Source organism: Jaculus jaculus, chromosome 2, assembly GCF_020740685.1.
Source record: "Jaculus jaculus isolate mJacJac1 chromosome 2, mJacJac1.mat.Y.cur, whole genome shotgun sequence".
Classification (NCBI taxonomy): Eukaryota; Metazoa; Chordata; class Mammalia; order Rodentia; family Dipodidae; genus Jaculus; species Jaculus jaculus.
In genome coordinates this window covers 64,853,647-64,859,644 of record NC_059103.1, presented here as the reverse complement: position 1 = coordinate 64,859,644, position 5,998 = coordinate 64,853,647, and the positions used below count along the sequence as shown (strand labels likewise).

Below are 5,998 nucleotides of genomic sequence, written 5' to 3'. Positions count from 1 at the left end.
AGAAGTTTGTTTTCTTCTTTAATTCCTTTGTTTTCTTTTTGATTCCCTTCATTTCTTCTCTAATTTCTGTAAGCATAGATACCATCATTGTCTTGAAATCTTTGTCAGGCATTTCATCTAAAACAGTCTGATTGGTGATAATTTCTGATGGACTTATAGTTTTTGGTGGGACTATATTGTCTTGATTATTTGAGCTTTTGTATTATATAGCAGTGAGTTTTGCAACCTGAATTGATTTGATGCTTGGGTTTTCTGCTTATCTGCAGTGTTATGAGACATGGCAATCCACCTCTATATATACCCTCATGATATGAGTTCAAGGTGCCAGATGTAGCTCTTGTCCCCTAATCAAGCCACAGAAGTAATCCTAGGTGTTTAATTTCCTTGCCAAGAAAGTGTTCTATTGGACTGGGTGGAATAATTTGCTGGGTAATTCTAAATCAATGAAAACCAGCACAAAGTATGCAATTGTGGGATTAAAACAAACAGATAGTTACATAAAGCCAAAATCCTGTTGTTCTATGCCCTTAATCTTTTCAGATGTGAGGTAGAGATTTCTGTTCTGAATTGGGTTCCAGGCCAATCTGGATCTGAATCAGACCCAGGGCGGGGGGGAGGGGGGGGTAGGCAGAATCGTAACACCATTATTTTATTTTATTTTTCTGTGTGGTAAAGAGAGAGAGGGGGAGACAAAAAGAGAAGGAGAGGGAGGGAGAGAGAGAGAAAGATAGAGAGAGACAGGTGCTCGCTTCAGTAGCACATATACTAAAACTGGAATGATACAGAGAAAATTAGCCTGACTCCTATGTAAGGATGACATGCTAATTCATGAAGTGTTCCATATTTAAAAAGAAAAAGAGGGAAAGAATTGGTGCACTAGGGCATTCAGCCACTGTAATCAAACTCCAGAGTGTGTACCACCTTGTACGTGTGACCTTACATACTTGTGTCACCTTGTGAATCTGACTTACGTGGCACATATGGATCCTAAGGCTTCACAGAGAAGCACCTTAACTGCTAAGCCATCTTTACACCACCTTAACAACTTTCTGGAGGCACTTTATGGTTATTTGAGCTGTGAGCACATGATGCTCAGGACTGTACATTCTAGGACATCACCTGCATTCCAGCATGTGAGCTTTTATTGTTCTCTGAATGAATTGAATTAATCACCACTGTGTTCTAGAACTGGCCATCTACACATTGCTATGCTGAGAATATGTGTTTCTTATTTAGACAATCAGTGATTTCCCCCATAGCTTTTATGGTAAGGTTTTTTTAGAGCAAGCACACTGACTATGATATTTGAAGGCCTTCTTTAAAATTGCATTCCAATGAGCACTATTCTGTTGTGGACTGTGAGAATGCCATCCATGGTGATGAGCTTAATTGGAATAATTTTGAAGCCATCCAAATGGCAAAACATTCCTTTAGGGATGAAGCTGTTGGTGCCACTGTACCATGACTTTGTTTCACAGTTTTCTATAAGTAGAAATGTTTATAACTTCATGTAGCCTACTGCTACAACCTATGTGAAACATGATTGTGCCTGAGATTCCCCCCCTCCATGCTGTAGACTCTCACTTTCAGTGGAGAGTTGTGAGGGGATGGTCTGTTGGTGGTGTATGTGAGATGACAATAACATGGTTTCTCATTCTTTTATTTTTAAGTAAGTCACATGTATTTATTACCTATATGACTACCACTTTACACAGCTTTGTAGGATCAATAATGATTAAAAAATAGTTGCTCTTTCTCATTTTTTTTTTATTAGTTGGTTTTGTACTCAGTGAATACAGTCAATTTGGTATCATTATTAGGCTCATCCATGAACTACTCCTTCCCCTTGGCCCCTCATGTTGAAGTATATTGTGGAGTTAGCCCACAGTTATGGGTAGGATAAATGTCTCTGCATATCATGACCCAACATGTGGCTCTGACATTCTTTCCGCCCCTTCTGCAAAATTTCTCTGAGCCATGTTGAATTCATGTTTGTTCTGATTCAGTGATGAGGTGTTGGGGGCATCTGGGTCTCTGATTTCTTAGGAGTTGATTTTCCTCTGTGTTGATCTCCTTCACCCTTGTGCTGGTACCCAGTTCACCAAGAAAACAGCATCCTTGTTTGTTTCACCAATTGTTCTTAGTTTCAGCTGGGGCCCATTTGATGTATGTTGAGGTGGCTCTCTCCTTAGAATCTACATCTATCTGAAAAAGAGAAGCAGATCCTCCAATGGAGAGTAAGTTAGCACCCAGACAAATGAGATAACCCTTACTTTTTCATACAGAATTTAATAGGCGTAGGCCCTCTTGTAGCCCATGATTGCTGGTAGCTCGATAATGGAGAGTGGGCTTATGTTTTGAAATTGTTCTGACTTGTTTTCCAGCTCTACCTATGGGTCCCATACCACTGAGGGGATCAGTTAGCCAAATCAAGATCAGTTGGCTTCCCAACATGGCTGTGTGCCACTATTGCACTTGTGTGAGCATCATGACAGGTTATTTGCTGCTAAGTAGGTTAGACCATGAGTTGCTTAGGCAGATATTGGTCATTTTCCCCCAGTCACCCATGTAGAACCTTCTGGCACTAGACGCTCTGTCTGGGGACTGACCTCTTCCAGCTTCCAGCCATGCCATTCCATTTTATGTGATGACCACATAAGGTGTCTTCAGCAGTAGGATCTTACCACTAACATTTGGTGAGTCATCAAGCACTCTCACAGAAATATGTCATTCTTTTAGGACACCTTGTAGGTCTCTCTGATCAAAAGCTCACTGTGGATGATAACCACATGCTGGTACTGGGAGTTACAGGTCAGTGCCCACTAATAAAAAAGAGAAAAAGATAACTAATATAAAAGAGTTAGAGAGAAGGGAGAGAGAGAGAGAGAGAAAGAGAGAGAGAGGGAGAGAGAGACTGTAGAAGATTAAGGTCAGGTCTTCATCATACCCTCTACGCTGTCTTGTGGCTCAGGTGTTCCCTCTAAGGGCCTGGTGAAGGTTCAGCCATTTGGTCTGCCTTTTAGGATGTTGAATTTTATGGTCCCATTATGGTTGTGGTCTAGATTTGTGTTTCCCACCCCCTCTGTTGCCATCACTTCCCTCCCCACCCATCCTATGGTCTAGTCCACATGATGCTTGCTAGTCATGTAAGGCATCTTGCTTAAATTCAAATTAGGTGCTGTGGATGAGAGAGACTATGTGGTGATTTTTTTTTTTTTTTCTGTCATTGGATAAGTCCACTGTGAATGATCTTTTCCAGGTTCAACCATTTTTCCTCAAATTTCCCTGTGTCATATTTTCTTACTACTGTATAGAATTCCATTGTGTAGATATACCATATCTTAGTTATCCATGCTTCTAGTGATGGACATCTGGGTTGATTCCAGCTCTTAGCTATTACGAATTGAGCCACTACAAACATGGTTGAGCAAATCTCTCTGACCCGTGGTTTGAAGGTTTTAGGGTAGATGCCCAGTAAGGGAATAACAGGGTCTGTTGGTATCTCTATGGTCAGCTTCTATAGTAGTCACCATATTGCTTTCAAAAGTGGTTGTACCATCTTACATTCCCACCAACAGTGGATGAGTGTTCCTACTTCTCCATATCCTCTCCAGCATTTATTCTCACTTGATTTTTTGATGTTTGCTATCCTTACTGGGGTAAAGTGGAATCTCATACTTGTTTTAATTTGCATTTCCCTAATGATTAGGGATGATGAACATTTTCTTAAGTGTGTGTTTGCCTTTTGTATTTCTTCCTCTGTGAACTGCCTGTTCAGCTCCTTTCCCCATTTTGTGAGCAGGGTGTTGGACTTTTTCCTGTTTAGATTTTTTCAGTTCTTAGTAGATTCTAGAGATTAAGCCTCAATCAGTTGAATAATCAGAAAATATTTTCTCCCTTTCTGTGGGTAGTCTATTGGCTTTGCTTATTGTATGTGTGTCTCTGAAGAAACCTTTCAGCTTGATGTGATCCCATTGGTTGAGTGACTTTTTAATATTGGGAGCTACTGGTGTTTTGTTCCGGAAGACTTTTTCCATTCCTATATTGTGGAAAGTACTTCCTAAATTTCCTTTCAGTACTAGTCAAGTTTCTGGTCTTATATTGAGGTCTTTGATCTATTTGGACTTTAGTGTAGTGCATGGCAAAATGTGTGGATCAAGTTTCAATTTCCTGCATATGGTTATCCAGTTAGTTCAGCACCATTTTTTGAAGATGCTCTTTTTTTTTTTCCAGCCTATATTGTTAGGGCCTTTGTCAAATATCAAGTAACTATAGTTACTTATAGCATGGGAGGTCTTTCCTTTTTCTCAAGTCCTCCTCAATTTCTTTTTTGAGTGTTTTTATGTTTTCGTTTTTTAGATCTTTCACTTCCTTGGTTAACGTTATTCCAAGGTATTTTTGTTGTTGTTTACTGCTATTGAAAATGGGACCATGTCCCTTATTTCTTTCTCTGTATCTTTGTCATTTGCATATAGAAATGCTACTGATTTTTGTGCATTGATTTTGTATCCTGCTACTTTGCTATAGGAGTTAATCACCTCCAGGAGTTTTGGGATGGAGTCTCTCAGGTCTCTTACATATACAATCATATCATTAGCAAATAGAGCCAACTTAACTTCTTCTTTTCCAAATTGTATTGCTTTAATTTCCTTCTCCTGTCTTATTGCTTGAGCTAGGACTTCCAGTACTATATTGAAAAGCAGAGGTGAGAGAGGACGAGTCTCTCTCCATTAAGTATTATTTGGGCTTTCAGAGCTTTGTATATTGCCTTTATTAGGTTAAGATATGAACCAACCATGCCAATTCTCTCCAATGTTTTGATCATGAAGTGGTGTTGTATCTTGTCAAAGGCCTTTTCTGCATCTATCAAAATGATCTTGTGGTTTTTATGTTTAATCTTGTTTATGTGGTGTATTACATTGACAGATTTCCATATGTTGAACCATGCTCACAATATTAAAAAATCACTCAAGCAATGGGATCACATCAAGCTGAAAGTTTTCTTCAGAGACACACCTACAATAAATAATAAATCCCACTTGGTCAAGGTGGATAATGCTTTGGATGTGTTGTATTTGGTTGTGAGGATTTTGTTCAGGATCTTTGCATCTAAGTTTATTAGGGAAATAGGCTGGTTGTTTCCTTTTCTTGTGGCATCTCTGCCTGGTTTGGTAATTATGGTGATTCTAGCTTCATAAAAGGAGTTGGGTAACTTTCCCTGTTCTCCAATTGTGTGGCACTGTTTGAGGAGAATTGGTTTGACTTCTTCCATGAAGGTTTGATAGAATTCAGCTGAGAAGCCATCTGGTACTGGACTCTTCTTTTTGTGGAGGTTTTTTTATTATTATTACTTTTTCAATCACCATGAGTGTGATAGGTTCATTGAGGAGATTAATCTGCTCTGAATTTATCTTTGATAGATGGTATATGTCCAGGAATTTATCCATCTCCTGCACATTATCCAGTTTTGTGGAGTAGAGATTTTTGAAATAAGTCCTGATGATTCTCCCAATTTCACTATTTATGTCTGTTGTGATCTTTCCTTTCTTATTTTCAACTTTGTTAATTTGAAGAATCTTGTTTTTTTTTTTTTTTTTTTTCTTGATCAAATTGGCCAGGGGTTTGTCAATCTTGTTCCTTTTTTCAAAGAACGAGCTCTTTTTTTTGTCAATTGTCTTAATTGTTTCCTTGGTTTCCAATTCATTAATTTCTGCTCTGATTTTAATTATTGCTTTCCTTCTGGAGCTCTTTGGGTTGTATTTTTCTTGCTTTTCCAGTGCCTTTAGGTGGATGGTTAGGTTATTGATTTGGGATCTCTCTGTGTTTTTTATGAAGGCATTTAGTGCCATGAATTTTCCCCTGAGGACTGCCTTCATTGTGTCCTATAAGTTTTGGTATGTTGTGGTCTCATTGTCATTCAATTCTAGAAATTTGGAATTTCATTTTTTATTTCATCCACTAACCATTTATTGCTTATAAGTGTGCTGTTCAGTTTCCA

The 5,998-nt window shown here is 38.6% G+C and overlaps 1 non-coding gene across 1 annotated transcript; it reads left to right on the top strand.

The window, feature by feature from the left end:
* The first annotated feature begins 741 nt into the window (after positions 1-741).
* Positions 742-848, top strand: LOC123459019. Its single transcript, XR_006635950.1, has one exon. It is a non-coding gene; the product is annotated as a U6 spliceosomal RNA (small nuclear RNA).
* Positions 849-5,998: the final 5,150 nt, after the last annotated feature.